We start from the raw sequence: 15,809 nt of genomic DNA, 5'->3' as shown, positions 1-15,809 counted from the left end.
CGTGACGCAGATGGCCCCGCCCACCACCCCGCGCACCCCGCCCCGGCCCCGCCCCAGCCCCTCCGCTTCTCGGGTTGCCCCGCCCCACCTCAGCTCGCCGCCGCCTTCTGGGTGTCCCCTTCTTCCCCGCTGACCCTCAACAAGCCCCGTTTTTCCCTTCACCCCGGTTGCTGCGCCCTAGCTTTTCCAGACGATCCCCACCCCTCGCCATGCAGACCCCCGCCCTGCCAGGCCCCCGGCGCGTGGGCCCCTGGGAGTTGTAGTTCATCATCTGCTGGGGTGCTACGGTGGGGAGATCAAGGACAAAGGAGCGGTCAAGACTACATCTCCCAGTGGTCATAGCGCGCAGATGGAGGAGGATTCGGGGTGGGGGGGGTCTAATTCCGCGGCCGCTGGGGACGCCTGGCGGGGACGAAGGCTGCCTGTGTCCGAGCGAGTGCTGATTCACGGCCCCGCCCCATATTCTTCGGGAAATTACTGGGGGAGGGGGCCAGGGCCTCAGCCCTGGACCGTATTTCCGAGATAAATAGCACGCCATGGGGGGATTGGGGAGATGGGGCGCGTCCACTATTGATCCAAACTGTCAGGGTGGTACCCACCTCTGGGATGGCTGAATTAAAGAGCCAAACCTTGGGGGACTGTCAACCTCCCCCACCCCCCACAAGGTTCCAGCTCCCCCATCCCCACCTTGAGGTTCTTGGACCTGACAGGTGGAAATATGGAAAGACAAATACCAGCCGGGCACTCTGGTTAATATACAGAAAGGATGCAGCTGTTTGCAGACTGATCCCTGGGGAGCCCCTTCTTCCTCTCCGGGGTGGAGCGTTAAAGATTCAATTCAGTTACCAGAGCCAATGGATGCTTACCACTGGGTTGTGTCTCGGGGTTGACCAAACCTTCTCTCCCCGCCTAGGATATACACGCTGAGGTCAGGCTAATTCTTGCTCATATGCTTCCCTTTTTGACATTCCATGTAGCTCACACACCCCATAGTTTTGACTGCACATGTTATTTATTTCATTTATTCGGCCCTTATCTACTGAGCACCTACTATGTTCTAAGCACTGTTCTAAGTAATGGGGTACAGCAGTGAACAAAACAAAACAAAACCCCCGCCCAAGAAAATAGGCAAAATAAAGATAACGTGTAGAGTAAGTTAGAAAATTATAACTAGTAAAAAAAAAAAAAAAAAAGATAGTGGACATGAAGCTTTGTTTGTGAGAATAGAGAATGAGGGAGTTTCTGTGAAGGAATATTCCAGGCTTTATGCGAGGCACTGGAGGAAGAGGGCATGGAACCCTGCCCTCAAGGAATTCAGGCTAGATAGGAAGAGTTTCTTTTTTATTTTTATTTTTTTGGAGGGGGGCGGTGTCGGCAACTTCCCAACCAGGAGTTGAACCTGGGCCCTCCGCAGTGAGAAGGCGGGAGTCCTAACCACTGAACCACCAGCTCGGAAAAGCTGGTAACATTTCCAACCCGGCCCTTAAAGATGTGTAGGATTTGATTAAAAACTAATAATAATAATAAATAAAATAAAATGAAAAACAAATTTTTAAGAAAGAAAGAAAAAACAAAAAAAGAAGAAGAAAAAAGATGTGTAGGATTAGAGAGCAAAAGAGGGCACAGGCAGGGGTCTCAGAAGCAGGTTCCTCCCTGACATATTTATTGATAGGCAAAGAATTCAGTATGTTTGTTGCCTGAAGTGACAGGTAGTGGGGCTGGGGATGGAGTCAGGAGCCAGAACATGAGGAACCATGAATGGCAGGCAAGGGAGTGAAGTCTTTCTTCCAAAATAAATAGAAAGCCTGTGAGAGATTTTAACCAAGGCAGAAAAGGATGAGATTTGCATTTGATCTTCATCATCGTTGCTTCCTCAGTGCCGAGCACAGTGCCTGGCACACCGTACATATGCAGAGCATGTGAAATGAAGAAATGAATGAACGTATGCATGCGCTTAGGGAGAGTGCTGTGGCAGGAGTGAAGGAGATGGCCTGAGTGAGGAGAGGACTCTAGAAATAGCTCTGTTCTCCCCTCCTCCAACATGGGATCTGGTCCCTCTTCTCTTACTACACCACCCAGCAAAATGCAATCCTGCTGGTGAATAAACCCTCCCACTTCCTTCTGTCTCTTACATGAGAGTTCGCCAAGTCCTTCCTCTTCCTTTCTCTTCCTCCCTGAAGGCCAGGCCTCAACCATTCTGGCCTGGGCATCCCAGGTGCATGGGAAGGGAACCCTTACAGCCAACCCTGGTTGTCCACATGTGGATTAAATGTGCCAATGATTCAGGCCCCAGAAGCTAAATCCCAGGAACTTCCTGGCACATTTCAGGCTGCCTCTCTGACCTCTCCCTCCCCCACCAGTCCAATGTGAATTAAAGAATAAAATAAAGTAAAAAAATTCCAGGCCAAACCTGTTTGGGGAAAAAGCAAAGCAGATGCAAAGAAAAGGATGTTCTAAAATCAAACAGGAATAACATCTGTAGTCTCCACATCCAGGCCTCTCTCCGATGGTGCAGGGGAGAGCTGGCCCTGCCCTCCTTTCCCTTTTGATTCTTTTTAAGACTCTAGGCTTAAAGCTGCAGCTGCCCAGCAGCCCCTGGCTGTTTAGAGGGCTGCTTCAGAGGCATGGCAACATGACATAGAGCAAATGGCTTAATATTCTGGCTTCCTCCTCCACGCCGTGGTACTGCTAAGAGAAAGCTGGAGCAGGGAGGTGGAGAACTAGCATTCTGGCTTCTGCCTGGCCCCCAGGTCTATATGCAAGGACTGTGTCCTCTCTGGGTCTTAATTTCCCCACCTTTGAAGTGAGAAATTAAATTCAATGAGCGCTAAGTGCTCCGCCCAGGTGTGACGAGTCATAGTTTAGATTCAGCCTGTTCCTCTTCTGAAATGGAAGGCTATTGACATTCTTTAGCTGTGGAAACAGGGAATCTGTACCTGAAGACCCTGGGAGGGTTCAGTCCCAGAGCTGAGAGGCTCAGCCATCTCTGTTTTTTAGACTTGGAGGCTGAGACACAGAGATCTCGGCTGTGTAACCAGTCAAGGCTCAGACAGCAAGGACCAACAGAACCTGAATTCAAATCCAGACAGATCTTCTGGACTCCCAGTAACAAGGGCACCCTCTCCTGCCCAGGCTATCAGAATCTACCCCTTGGTATCTGCTCAGGGAGGGAGGGGCCTTGCCCTTTGGTGACTGGCCTCATACACAGGCTCTGGGCAGGCACCCTGTGTGGCTAACCCTTTGCCCCATCTCCAGTGCTGGAGGATATGACCTTTAGATGCATCCTCTCTGGGCTGAGTTGGCGGACACACAGGCCAGCCAGAGACATTACTGTCCTGCTGTTTCTGTGCAGTCATAAATCACTGCAGCCCCATCCCCTGGCTCCTGGCTTCCTCCTGCGGCTAGAAAGCTCCCTGATGGGTGTGGAGGCGGCAGCAGCAGCAGCATCTTCCCAAACAGACCGGTAATGCTCCCCACCCTGTCCTCTAGGAACACTTCCCAGTCACTGCCCTAACAGGCTGGTCTGCAGTAGGGGCAGAGCACATGACAGATTCAGAGGCAAAGGACAACATGGAGATCTCAGTGGGTTGCCTCTCCTCCTGAGGATACTGGAGCAGTGGAGGAAGGCTGTGCTGGGAGGCAAGACCCACAGGTTGAAGCTTTGACTTTGCTATTGATCTTGCTGGGTGACCTTGAACAAGTCACTGTACCTCTCTGGGTCTCAGACTGTACATCTGTAATATAACAGAATTGCACGGATGCTTCTTAAGGTCTTTCAGCCTGTAGCAATAGCCTGCCAACTGCCTTACCATACTGTCTTCCTAGCCTCTACAGTACAAGATCTGAAAGATCTTTCTATATGTGCGTCCCATCTTCTCCTTCCCTCACCTTGGCTCTGCCTTGCATGCCACTCCCATTGCATATGGGCCAAAGTCCATGCTTCTTAGCCTGGAACTCAAGGGCTTTTCCCGAGGCTCCGGCCTACCTTTCTACCCGCATCTCACATAGGACACTAGACTGGCATTTCCTGACCATGCAGTGCCCTCTTCCTACTCTGGGCCTTTTCAAAAGCTGTTCCTTTTGCTGGGAACTCCTTCTACTCCTACCCCCCATTCAATCCTACCTCTTCATCTTTTAGACTCAGACACAGCGTGTTGAACTGACCGCTCCCCCTCGGTGCTCCTACCAGCTCCCAGCGCAGGTTCTAGACCTCATCCCTGCACTTGTATGTGTGTGACTTTGTTTTCCCCTGTGATCTTACAAATGGATTTCTCAAAGACAGAGGTCCATCGGAGTCACCTCTGAGCTCCGAGCCCGGCATGGAGCAGGTGCTCAGGGAAGTTTTGTTCGATGAAAAAGACTCTGCTTCAAGAATGAATCGCCTGGCGATGGTCTTACCTCTTGAGGAGGACTTGAAAGATTTTACCCCAAAACGAACGGCCATGGTCAAATTGCAGCCAAAACTCAGGAAGGCAGAACTGTAGACAATCCCAGGAGCAAATAGGGCCACGGCCAGAAAGAATGGTCTTGAAGAAGAGCCAGACAGAAGATTTCAAAGGAAGCCTGTTGACCTGGGTCTGACAACCCACAGAAATTTTCCGTTCTGAGTGTCTGACCGCTCCTCAACAAGCCAGCTTCCCTAAATCTAGGGCCTCTCAGATCCCCTAAAACTGACTGGCCTGGAAGGAGGGAGCAATTGAAAAGTCTAAACGTTCTTTATATTTTAAGTTTTGCATTCCCCTGAAAAAAGCCCACTTCAAACTTTACCACACCAAGGGAATGTCCATCACCATAAAAAATAGGCCATTGTCCCAAACAAAGAGGTAAACTGTCCCCATTCTCAAGAGTTGGACATTCCAGGGCAGAGGAGCTCAGGATAGAATCTTCTCCTGAAACTCAGCTGTGTGAACTTGGGCCAAGTGCTTCACCAATCTGGACCTCAGGTTCCCCACTGAATCTTAAAGAGAACTGTCCACCATGCCCTCTGAATTGGACTATGAAATGAATGTGTTCTTGACTTGGTAGAAGGGTCTGAGTGAGAATTTTGATGCTTGACTCCAACAAAGGGCAAATGACTCATGGGAGAGCCACAGTGATGGGGATGGTGGCAGCCTGCCTACCACAGGGAATGAAGCAGGTGTTTTTTTGTTTTAAAAGACTCCAAGCTGCAGAGAGCCCATCAGTTTCAGTTCATTTCTAGGAGGCAATTTCTCCATCAGCTAGAGCTGTCCAGTGATGGCATGGACTGAGTCTGGATAGGGTGGGACAGGAATCAGAGGTGAGGGACCAGCAGATAAGAAGGGCCAGAGGACCGGCCACTCAGAGGTGATGCTGACCAGTGGTTCTCAACCGGGCTGTGCATTGCGGTTCCCCAAATACCTGAGGGGAGCTTGTCTAGAATCCAGAGTCCTAGGTCCAACAGACTGGATCAGAATCTCCAACAGTAGGTTCTGGGAACCTGTACGGTTTTAAAGCTCTCTGGGGGATTCTTCCACCATTAGTGGTCTGCCAGAGTGACCTCAAAAGACCCTGGAAACCCTGAAGAAGGCCAGGCTGGGTTGCTCAAAGAGGAAGTAGAGTGGCCGTGAGGCCTTCTGAGAGCTGGCTGGAAGAGGCAGGGAACTGGCATTTTCTTGTGTTGGCCATTCTGCCAAGTCAGCCCAGCACTAATGCTTCCAGAGTGCAAATCCCACTTGATCATGTAATAGGAACGCTGGTGTTGACACAGCAGGCAGACAGGAGCCCAGGCTGCACCAGGGGACAGGAGGTAGGCGCAGACAGCACCAACTCCTTGCTCTGAGCCTGGGAACAGACAGGGGCAAAAAGCACTCCCTCCACATCAACCCTTGAGCAAATTGAGATGACTCAGGAGCATGGGGCCTGCACTGTCTTCTAGGCTTCAGAGCCAGCCAGATTTCCTCCCTGTCTTCCTGGAGTTGGAGTTGGTAAACCGGAAGGGACAGCAGAAGGACCCTTGTTCATCCAATAGAGAAATCCCACATATAGCACCCCATCTCCTGGGTGTCAGCCCTTGCGAGCACACCTCTGGCCATAGGCAGTTTACTATTTCCTAAAGTCCCCCTTCCTTTGTGGGACAGCACTTAGGTTCCCAGATCTTTTTCCCATTGTTCCTCATTCTACTTCATGGTGTTACAAGAAAAAGGAGAACCCTTCTCCCCAAAGGCCTTTTACGTTTGAGGCCAGGACATGTGAAGCCCTTTTGTCTCCATATTGTACAAGCTTCCCCAGGAACAAAGAGTACATTTTAGCACGTTCTTTTTTTCTTCTCCATCTATAATGCCTGGTGCATGATGGGAATGGAGAGATGGCCAAAGAGATGGATGACCAGGACATGTGGTACTGAGCTCCTGACCCCCCAACTTGAGAGATGTGTGCCCAGAGGGTTATACAAGGCCTAAGAGCACTTCATGACAAGTGGACGTTGGCCTTCCAACCCCAGGGCAGCCACCCCAACCTAGGCTGAGCCAGGTGCCTCCATCAGAGGCTGCCTCGAGGTCTATAATCAGTGCTCTGTGATCCTCCCCCTAAGTCCTCACCTTGTTTCTTTAATAATACTCAGGGGGCAAGGAAAGGCCAATAAATGAGAAAAAACAGGAGAGCATATGCGTTTGCCCCCATTCCCCCATAGACAGGAGAGAAGGCACACTACAGATGAGGCATCCAAGGCACAGAAGGGTTAAGTCACCTGTCTAGGTCACATAGGTAGTAAATGGAGGGGCTGGGTCATGAAGGAGGTTCATGTGTCTCCTCTTCCTCATTGGAGGGAACTCTTCTTTGTTGGCCTCTTTTCAGAGCCACTGAAGGCAGGCCTGACTCCCTACACACAGCTGGATTTACTTCTTTTATCTATTTATTTATTTTTGGCTGCGTTGGGTCTTCATAGCTGCGTGCGGGCTTTCTCTAGTTGCAGCGAGCAGGGCCTACTCCTTCATTGTGGTGCGCAGGCTTCTCATTGCGGTGGCTTCTCTTATTGCGGAGCACGGGCTCTAGGCACGCGGGCTTCAGTAGTTGTGGCTCATGGGCTCTAGAGCGCAGGCTCGGTAGTTGTGGTGCGCAGGCTTAGTTGCTCCGCGGCATGTGGGATGTTCCCGGACAAGGGCTCAAAACTGTGACCCCTGCATTGGCAGGCAGATTCTTTTTTTTTTTTTTTTTTTAGTGAATGGTGTTTTATTTTTTCATTAATTTATTTTATTTTTGTCTGCATTGGGTCTTTGTTGCTGCACGCGGGCTTTCCTCTAGTTGCAGAGAGCGGAGGCTTCTCTTCATTGGGTGCGCAGGCTTCTCATTATGGTGGCTTCTCCTGTTGTGGAGGATGGGCTCTAGGCACGCAGGCTTCAGTAGTTGTGGCTCGCGGGCTCTAGAGCACAGGCCCAGTAGTTGTGGCGCACGGGCTTAGTTGCTCCGTGGCATGTGGGATCTTCCCGGACCAGGGCTCGAACCCGTGTCCCCCGCATTGGCAGGCGGCTTCTTAACCACTGCGCCACCAGGGAAGCCCTGGGTTTACTTCTCACCTCTCCAGTGGGAGGATGCAGACAAAGCTGGGTAGCAGGAGGGGCCTGAGAGCAGAAGTGAATGACCTGCTCATTTGTGGGAGTGGGAAGGAGTGTGTCCTCCAGGAGGATGAGTCAAAGTCAAGGCCTTCCTGGAGAAGTTGGAGGGACAGCCGATTCCAGGCGTACTCCCCAAGGCTGGGGCTGCCCTCGGGGGCTGGGGCAGCAAACAGAACACTGGAGATCTGGCTGCACCAATGATGTGCTGAACCTTAAACAAATCACTTCTCTTCTCTGGATCTCTGACTCTCTTTTGCTCAGAACAAGCCACTTAGGTTAATACTAAAATCTTCACATTTTCCGGCCTTCGCTGAAATGATCTGAACTCCAGTTATCCTGTACAAATCAGGAGGGCTCAATGAAACCTTGGGGATTTTCTGGGTTCTGGGAGTGGGGGAGGGGAGGATAAATAAAACCAGTCCTGAAAAGCCCTAAGGCTGGGAATCTCAGAATGGACCAGATTCTGCCCTTTGGATTCTTCAGCCAGGGAAGATATCAAGCAAGGGAGAGATGGAGTCAGATTTGCATTTATTAAGGTCTTTTTTTTTTTTTTTTTTGGCCCACCCACAAGGCTTGTGGGATTTTGGTTTCCCAACCAGGGATGGAACCTGGGCCCTCGGCAGTGAGAGCATGGAGTCCTAACCACTGGACTGCCAGGGAATTCCCAGATTTGCAAATCAGAATGGTCATTCTGGCAGCTAGAGTGGGGAGTGGATTGGATGGGGAGACCAGAGGTGGGGAGACCCTTTGGGGGGTGGTTCCTATAATAGCCCCTGTGAGAGGTGTTGGGGGAGGGGTTAGGGAGCAGTGATGGCTGTGGGAGGAGGGAGATACCCCGCAGGACTCCTAGAAAAGTGGGTGGATGGGGACAGTCCCATCCTCCTAGAGAGAGCAGGGTTAAGGGAAAGCTGATGGGTTCAGTTTGGGAGGTGAGATGCCCAGGTTGGGTCTAGACACAGAAATTTGAGCTTGCAGTGGGATGTGGACCCGTGGGCCTTTAAGGAGTATAAATGAGCAGGGGATGAGGTATGCGCTGGGCCAGAAAAGATGGGCTCAGAAGGATCCACAGGAGGCACAGGATGTGACCATGCATTCCTCATGGTGCTCCAAGGTGCCAGGTGCCTCCAGAAAACTGTAAGGACAGAAAAGCAGGCCTTTCCATGAGTTAGGGCATCTCTGTCAACCTCGGCAAGTGTAATTTTAGTGGAGCCGAACTACAGTGGTTCAGGATGGCAGGGGGTAGAGAAGTTGTGAATTCGGATTTGGAAATGAGTATTTTCTTTTTTTTAATTTATTTTTTATTTTATATTAGAGTATAGTTGATTTACAATGTTGTGTTAGGCAAATGACTATTTTCATCAGTAATTTAATGGTCAGATGAAGGAGAGAGACGCTGATATTACTGGTGGCTCATGGCAGAGGGAGGGTTTCCTTTGTTTGCAAGAGGCTGGGATTGTTTAAATGCTCAGGGGAAAGAGTCCGGAGAGAGAGAGGCTGGAAGGATGGGGGTGGTGTGGAAGGAACAGGTGGATATGTTGACGTGGGGGAGGTCAGGAGCCCTGGAAGAGGGGTCAGCCGGGATGGAAGGCAGGTGGGCTGCACTTCTGAGCGGAGGGCTGGGAGATTCCCGGGAGAGAAGGAGAAGCTGAAGTCATCTGCTGAGTCATGGGAGGAGGGGAGGAGGCTGGTGAACAGGCTGAAGGTTTGAGGGAGCCTCTGGGGAGGGCAGAGGAGTGAGCTGGGGAAAGGATCAGCCGGGCCTGGAGGCCTCGTGCACAGGGCCCCCATCTGCCCGGCCCTGTGGTTTTCTCCAGCAGCTCTCAGCAGTGTGGGCCAGGAGCTGAGACGGTCGAGGTCAGACCACCCAGGGCAGGCAGTGGTCAGCTGTGGCCGAGGGCCTGGGGGCCAGGGGGCTCAATATATCAAAGGAGTGAATGCCAGGACTGGCCAAGGACAGGGCAAGGTGGGAAAATAAAGGCGGGAGGGGGTCAGAGGCCTGAGGGCTCAGGGACATGGAAGAACAAGTAGAGGGGAGTGGTGAAGTGGGATGCCAGAGCATCAGGAGAGTGGGAAGCCCAAGAGCAGCAGAAAATTCTGGGGAGTGGACAGGGGCTAGGGCTGAGGCTCAGGTTTGAGTTGGTTCCCTTGAGAGGCTCTGGTGGCAGACGCTGTGTCCTGTGGATGCTGGAAGTCCCCAGGATGAGGCAGGGCCTGGGGAAGGAGGAAAACGACAACCAGGGGCCAAAGGCCTCAGGAAGGCCACCCAGGACCAGGCTGTGAGGGCGCAGGGATGGTTCACAGAGCTGCAAGCTCTGAGCCCCAGGGAAGGGGGTCTGCTCAAAGGGTTTGGGTTTGGAAGAAGCAGCGCGGCAGGCAGGGCAGCTGGCGGCTTGAACCTCCACACCTTTCCCTTCTGCCTGGCACAGGGCCCTGCCACCCTCGCATCCTGCTCCTGTAACTCTGATCTCCGGGCCAGCACTTCTATCTTGGAAAGATGGGGCCGATTCGGGCCTCCTGAGCTTCACAACCAGGGAAGAGGAAGCCAAGGGCTTGAACAAAGCGGAGCGTGACTACCGTATTCCCTTGCTTTGTTCTTTTTTATCCACTGGGTCATGCAGGTGGCTGAGGAGACGCACAGGCAGAGTAGGGGCATCTGTGGTTTCTGAGGCACTGGATGTCCTGGGGTTACTCCTGGGGCAGGGAAAGGCCGGGCAGGAGGCCCTGAGGCTGGCTAAATAAATAAATAAAAGCAGAGAAAAGAGAAATAAACAGAAAGACAGAAAGGATCCGACAGAGGGAAGGTGCTGAGCTCGCTGGCCAGGTGCCCACAGCTCATCGCGGAAGCTGCTGGGCTGTACCCAGTCAGTGCAAGACGGATGGCCGCTCTGGGAAGGCAGAGGCCACCGGGCCAGGCAGCTGGATCATCCCTTCCACCTGCGCCACCCGCTGCAGAAAGCCCAGCCAGGTGACCCTGTGTTGCAGGCTGAGGAGTGCCCCCGCTGAGGGCTTCCTCAGGGGCAGCGGGAGGTCGGAGAAGGGGGCTGCCTTGGAGGCAGGCACCCCGTTCTGCCTCTCACTACCTGTGAGGTCTGGCAGCCACTGAGCTCTCTGCAGCCTTCGTCGCCATCTGTAAACTGGAAACAACCACCCAATCCTCAGTGATTGTGACACATCTTCACCTACCCCACAGAGGACCTGAGTAACCTGGGGTGTCAAGGGTGTCCTTCAGGTCCAACAAGATCTTGGAGGCAACAGATACCTTCTGTTCCTGGCACCCTTTGGGGAGAGTTCCAAAAATCTGGCCAAGCAGTTTGGGCCAGAGGTGGGGAGTCAGGAGAGTAGGATGTGACCCCAGTTCCCAAGGATGCACCATTGATAAAGATCCCACCAATTAAAGGCTCCTACCCACCTCCCCTCACCCCCAAACCCCAGCACTTAGGCTGGGTGCCAAGTGCCACCAAAAACAGGGAAGAAAGGACATGTTTCATCGCTCTATCCCACCCGCACAAGAGCTCTGCCCCAGATGGCAGCCCTCTACGACTGGAAGAGACCCTGCTGATCATCAAGGTCACCTGCAAACTGGCCTCATTCTGCCTCTCCACCGTTTACTTGCTCCTCCATTGATTCAAATGTTGAGTACTTATTAGGTGCACAGTACCTGGCAGGGGAGACAAGTAATGACTTGTGATGAGACGGTGAGCCCAGGATGCTGGCAGAGGACATAGAGGGGACCCTAGGACCACCTATCCAAACCCATGGCCTCCAACTCCAGCTTAAATGCTTCCTCTTCCAGAGGCTTCCCAGACCTTCTGCTAGAAGTGACTTCTGCTTCTGAGCCCGCACCATTTCTCCAAAGCCCCACACACCAGGGTCTTACACAAAGGCCAGGAATGTATATGCACGATATCCCTATAGATTATCTCCTCTTTGGGGGCAGAGCCCAGATCCTGTTCATCTTTGCATTCTATGGAACCCAGCACAGTTGCAGGGGATCAGAGTTCAATGGATACATATTAGTTGTATGTTATTGAACCTCAATGGAGTTCATCAGAGGCACTAATAGTTGGTGTCTTTAAGACTTAGTCTCAAAAAAAAAAAAAAAAAAAAAAAAAGACTTAGTCCCTTCACTTGTTAAGTGGGGATAATAATTTTCACTTCCTGGCGAGGCCAGATGGATCAAACGAGATATTGCATGTAAGTCCCTTGGCAAGCAGGAGGCTGTACAGCTCTGCGCAGCCGTGGGTTGTTGCTAATAATATAGCAATCTCAGGGCTGGAGCTGGACGCAGAGAGACAAGGAGCAGGCGCCCCTCTGTCTGCAGCGTCTCCTGCCTGACAGTGGAGAGAGGCGCTCTGAGCCTGAGACAACCCAAATGTGGGCAGCCAGACTGCAGTGGGAAGAGAAGCCAGTGGGAGCCCGCATACCCAGGTTTCAAGTCTGCCTCTAGCTCAGGGTGGTAACCTTGGACACGTCAGTCCCTTCTCTGAGCATCAGTTTCTCCATATGCCAGGTAGGAACTGAAATCTCTGGCTGGCTGTCAGCAGAGGGAGGTTCTGGTGGGAGCTGAAATGCATAGGAACCTCACACCAGTGTCCAAATACTGTACAGTTGTGGGGTCTCAGTGAAGTCTGCACCAACCCCTCTGCAGACATCACCCCTTCCCTTCCACCCCGACTGGGTCAGACAGCAGCCTCGCTCCCTGGGAAACTGGGCATAATTTCTGGCCAGAGTGGTGCGCAAATATTTGTTGAATAAATGAACGGATAAATAAAGGGGGCCCCACAGGGGGAGTGCCACTCTAAGTCTTCCGAAGCATTACAGCCCCCCTTACAGGTCAACAATTCCTCCTCTGCTCATGGTCTGTACGGCTTCCACCAGAGTCTGAACCACCATCATCATCATGTCTCCCCTGCATTAATGCAGCTGGTTTCCCTGCTTCCATCTTATTCCCCTACTGTCTACCCCTCCTCAAGATGCCCAGAATGATGTTTTTAAAATTCAAATCTTATTATGTCTCTCCTCTGCTTAAAACCCTCTAGTTAGCTTCCTAGTACCCTCAGGATCATCTCTCTAATCTTTAATGAGCCCACAAGGCTCTCCTCCCATCTCAATCCACCTTCTCCCTAAACCTCTCTTCCAGCCATCTGCTTCTCCTTCCATTCTTCCAAGAGGGCCAGGCTCCCTTTCCTCTGGTTAAAAGCTATTTTTGGGCTTCCCTGGTGGCGCAGTGGTTAAAGAATCCGCCTGCCAATGCAGGAGACACGGGTTCAAGCCCTGGTCCAGGAAGATCCCACATGCTGCGGAGCAACTAGGCCCGTGCGCCACAACTAGTGAGTCTGCGCTCCAGAGCCCACGCACCGCAACTACTGAAGCCTGCGTGCCTAGAGCCCGTGCTCCGCAACAAGAGAAGCCACTGCAATGAGAAGCCTGTGCACTGCAACGACGAGTAGCCCCCACTGGCCACAACTAGAGAAAGCCCGTGAGCAGCAAAGAAGACCTAAAACAACCCAAATGTGGGCAGTGGAAAGTGAAGCCAGTGGGAGCCCGCATATCCAGGTTCCAAGTCTGCCTCTAGCTCAGGGTGGTGACCTTGGGCAGAGCAGTCTCTTCTCTGAGCATCAGTTTCTGCATCTGCCAAGTAGGAGCCAAAATAAATAAAATAAATTAAAAAAAAATTTTTTTTTAAGTTATTTTCTTCCTAAAGCTTTCCCTGCTCCTTCCCCCTAGACTAAGTTAGGGCCCCCTGCAAACTGCCCCGGACTTGGCACTCTGTTCTTCCCCCATCCAACTCTCACAATGTAACCACTGTGTAACCATTGGTCTATCTCCTGCCTAGACTGTAAACTCTACAGGAGCAGAGACCTGGTTGGCTCTGTGATGCAGTTTGCCTTAGCCTGACACAAGGAAGGGCTCAAATATTTGCTGGGTAGCTGAGCGAGGGGGAGAGGAAGACTGCTAGCAGTCTTTGAGAGTAAGATAAACTCAAGCCCATCAAGACACCTCAAGGGCAGATACCAGGGAGGTGGGTGGAGGGGTGCACGGTCGGCAGGGGAGACAGGGAGTTAGGCCTAGACTACGAGTTTGAACAGCAAACTGCTGAGCTCCAGAGACCACCCTCCCTGCCTTGGCTACATCTCAAAGGCCCTCAAGGCCAACTCTGGAGACCACGCGGGCCACATCCTCAGGGTGACCCTGCACACACAGGCCTTTGCTAGGACGCCTCTAAGCTGCCTGCAAACTCCCAGCCTAGTGCGCACGTCTGCAAGTGCCTGGGCCCGCCCCTTTCCAATGCCAGTTTTAACGAAAACTGGCCTTATAATTTTAACAGGCCTCTGTAGGTTAATCTTCCCCACAAACACGAATAAAGATCCCAGCCCGGCCCGACTGGCGGCGGGTGGGGTGTCAAATTCTCTTTGTAAACTGAGAATGGCCGCACAGACTAGAAGAGGTCGCCTTCACCCCAGGTTCTTGGGGACTCTTCCGGACTGTTTCTTTCCGACCCCGCGTAGGTACCAGCCGGCATCCCGCAAGGTCCCGCTTCCCCCGTCCCTCCAGCGTCCGAGCCCAGCACGCTCCCCAAAGCCCAGAAGGGTGCGCCCGGAAGGGGCGGATTTTAGGAGACAGGGGGGAGGTGTCTCCCTTGTCTTCGGCTCCGCCCCACCCGCACGCCACAGCTTGCTGTGATTGGCTGTATCAGTCCAATGCTCTCCAATCAGGAGGCTACCGCGGAGTCAGAGGTGGGGCTTCGGTTCCCACGCGGGGCGGGCTCCTACTCGCTCTGCTCGCGCGTGCTCGCTGCGACCGCCCTGCCCTGCCCCTCGGCAGTGACTCAGCAGGAAAGCGCGACCGGACTGGGCCGAAAGGGCCGAGCCGAGCCACCCTTTCCAGGTCCACGCCACTGAGCTGGTGGGGATGGGAGGAGGATTTTGGGGCGGAGGTGGGCGTCCCTAGACCTGGTCTCTGATCTTTTTTCGTGACCCAGGAAAACTCCTGATCCTTCTCCGGCCCTGAGTTTCCCTTCTGTACAGTAGAGATAAAGATAAACATGTCCGGGGTAGTCCTGAGACAAGATAGTACTAGTTAGTAGGAAGAGCATGGGGCTTTTTGGAGTTTGACAGCTCAGGGTGCGAATCCCACCCCCTAATAAGCTAGCTGTAAGATCCTGGCCAATCCCTAAATCCTCAAATGTCAAATCAGAGAAGGATTTTACCTCCATCTCTCAGGTTGCGACTGTGAAATGAGACAACGTATACAAATGCGGGGACGGGGGGGGGGAGGGAACAAAACCACTTAATAGGTGGCTGCAGAATCCCAATTAGGAGAACCAGCTTTGATTAGCAAAACAAAAAGGTCAATTTTGGAAAGCTAGTCCTGGAGGCTAGGCGGTAGACAAGATAATTCTGTATAAGAAATGAGAAAGAACACATGTGAAAAATAGGCAAAGGACTTGATAGACATTTCTCCAAAGAAGATATACATATAGCCAATGAGAACAACAACAAAAGACATTTGACATAATTAGTCATTAAGTAGATAAAAAACAAAACCAGGAGATAACACTTCACAGCCAGTAGGATGGCTAGAATTTTTTTTAAGGGGGGAACAAGAGTTAGCAAAGATGTGGAGAATTGGAACCCCTGTGCAGTGCAAAGTGGGAATGTAAAATGGCCCAACCACTGTGGAAAACCGTTTGGTGGTCCCTCAAAATGTTAAACATAGAATTACCATATGGCCTAGCAATTCCAGTCCTGTGTATATACCCAAGAGAACTGGAAACAGGTTCCCAAACAGATACTTGTACAGGACTGTTCATAGCAGCATTATTCACAAGAGCCAAAAGGTAAAAATAGCCCGTGTCCATCAACAGATGAATGGATAAACACAATCTGATAAGTCCATTCAAAGGGATATTATTTCACCTTAAAAAAGGATGAGGGCTTCCCTGGTGGTGCAACGGTTGAGAATCCACCTGCCAGTGCAGGGGACACGGGTTCGATCCCTGGTCTGGGAAGATCCTGCGTGCCACGGAGCAACTGGCCGTGTGTGCCACAACTACTGAGCCTGCGCTCTAGAGCCACGAGCCACAACTACTGAGCCCACGTGCCACAACTGCTGAAGCCAGCGCGCCTAGAGCCTGTGCTCCACAACAAGAGAAGCCACCACGATGAGAAGCCCGCGCACCGCAACGAAGAGCAGCCCCCACTCACTGCAACCAGAGAAAAGACCGGGCGCAGCAAC

Source organism: Phocoena phocoena, chromosome 15 (genome assembly GCF_963924675.1).
Source record: "Phocoena phocoena chromosome 15, mPhoPho1.1, whole genome shotgun sequence".
Taxonomy (NCBI): domain Eukaryota; kingdom Metazoa; phylum Chordata; class Mammalia; order Artiodactyla; family Phocoenidae; genus Phocoena; species Phocoena phocoena.
This window is presented reverse-complemented; position numbering follows the sequence as displayed.